Here is a 2,358-nt window from a genome sequence, read left to right on the forward strand (position 1 = left end):
GCGCGCGCGTGTGTGTATGTGTGTGTGTGTGTTTGTATGAGAGAGAGAGAGCCTGTGTGTATGTATTTTTGCCTAATTATTAACAGAAGTAGTATTAATACAAAAAGCAATCTTTATGTCCCATCTAAAGTGGACGTTAACGATGACCCTTCATATGGGTGCAGGGTAAATGAAAGCACACATTTATGTCGTTGGCATGCAACAATCACAGAGGAACTACGAGATCACATGACTTTGATCTCTTCGGTTACAGACGTCCGGTAGCCGTGTTTATCCGGTAGCTGCGTTTATCAGCTTTATGGGCTTAACATTTTATATTTAACTATCATTGTTTGGGTCTTTTTTCTTAGCAGTGCCGCTAAGCATTTTGCCCAGCGTGCTAACAATTCTACCAGCTCGCCGCCTTAAATGGATCAAGTTGCGTCGGTCGGGAATAGAAAACGGGCCGATCGCATAGCAGGCAAGCGTTCTACCACTGAAGCATAGATGCTTCAATAATAATAGTAATAATAATAATAATAATAATAATAATAATAATAATAATAATAATAATAATGATTATTCAACAATAACAACAATAATAATAGTAATAATTATGATCAAAGAGTTAAAAATATGAGCTCATGTTTTCATTTAATAAAGTAATAAATCGAGTTTTCGTGCAAGGATTTGAGGTACTCGATGAGAGAGAAACATATATTGAGTGAGACTTGCAGCTGGAAACAGTGGTGTATATTTAACTAATCTCTTCACACACGTACGCACACACGCGCGCGCACGCACGCATACACGCATACGCTCACACACACACACGTACACACACACACACACAAGCACGTGCAACACGACATACATAGATAGGCAACGTATATTACAAAAGTACACATTAAGGTAAAAATACTTCGCTGAAGGCTTTGATTGTGCATTATGTAAAGATATATGTAAAGGTATATATATATATATGTAAAGATATATATCTACCTGTTGTTATGTCCTGTTATTTGTATTTGTGTAACATTCCCTGTTTTTTTTTTTGGTCCTTGTTTTCGTATACATTCGCTGCTTTCTTCCAAGGAATCTAATGCTCTTAGCTTAGCTTTTCCTTGGGGCTGGCTAGATTGGAGCAATCTCAAGTATAATAGCCGAAATTGCAAAGATAATCTGGAACTCGACCGAGGATTGAAAACTCCGAATGACCCGTCCTTGTTTCCTTTGCATCGTCTGTCTGGATGTTTTATGCCTATTTTGTATTTTTTATTATATAATATATACATGTGTGTGTGTGTGTGTGTGTTTGTGTGTGCGCGCGTGTGTGTGCATAAAGACACACATTATCTATCTATCTATCTATCTATCTATCTATCTATCTATCTATCTATATCTATCTATCTATCTATCTATCTATCTATCTATCTATCTATATATATATATATATATATATATATATATATATATATATATATATATCCAAAACGAGGGAAGGCAAATGCTGAAGAACTTCAGTCGACAAATATTTAAGTATAAATATATAGTTATCTATATCATTAGATCAAACGTACGTAGAGTTCAAAAGACAGAGAAATTTAAATGGGAAAATAACTTGACCATTCCTCATCCTCCATTACTGCCCGTATATTTTGGTGAATTACATCTATCAACATTATAATGGATTCCGGAGCTCCCAGAACCAGCTGCTGGACTTTTAAAACCCTACCTCTTCCCCTTTAATTTTCTTTGTCTTTTGTACTCTAAGTTTGGTCTATTGATATAAATAACTATATATTTATATATTCAAATATTCATCTCTGAAGGTCTTTAGTATGTGCTTTCTATCGTTTTGCACGTATACGTACATACATATTTTGTATATGAAACCCAAGTTGTATTTAATTTCTTTGTCCGCATAATTGCCTTCATATCTTATTTCTTATTGCCTTCATATCTTGCAGCCACTCTTTACCCCGCAGATTTGATCCTTCGTAAACACATCGCAGTCAGAGTTCGAATCATTTTAGTGCCACAAAGACCTATGTATGTATATTTTCATTTATTCACCATGAAGCAATAATGTTGAGAGATCAGGAGGTAAAGAGTATAGCGTCATGGCTGCTACAATTTTCGTATATATATATATATAAGCAATGTTAAATCTCTGAACGAGGTGTTAACAGTAACTGCACGATAAAGTGAAGTATATTTGCCATTTAAATGTGGCTGACCCCTAAGGGTGGATGTTACTGTTGCTTTTAGCCCCAGGAGAACATCTCTTCCAGCTGGCTTATCGACACATATCTGTGTCCTGTCTATTTTTGCCAAGGGAAGTTATCCTTCCCATCTTGATCTGCGATATATATATAC

At 35.5% G+C, this 2,358-nt stretch overlaps 1 long non-coding RNA gene across 2 annotated transcripts in view; it reads left to right on the forward strand.

Annotated features, from left to right (window-relative positions):
- LOC128250164 (uncharacterized) overlaps positions 1-2,358 on the forward strand; it is a 77,696-nt gene that overhangs the window by 44,619 nt on the left and 30,719 nt on the right. For both annotated transcript variants that reach the window (XR_008266276.1, XR_008266275.1), the window contains one exon: positions 1,950-2,031. This is a non-coding gene — a long non-coding RNA (uncharacterized LOC128250164). The remainder of the gene's footprint in view (positions 1-1,949; positions 2,032-2,358) is intronic.

This window comes from Octopus bimaculoides, chromosome 19 (assembly GCF_001194135.2).
Source record: "Octopus bimaculoides isolate UCB-OBI-ISO-001 chromosome 19, ASM119413v2, whole genome shotgun sequence".
NCBI classification, from domain to species: domain Eukaryota; kingdom Metazoa; phylum Mollusca; class Cephalopoda; order Octopoda; family Octopodidae; genus Octopus; species Octopus bimaculoides.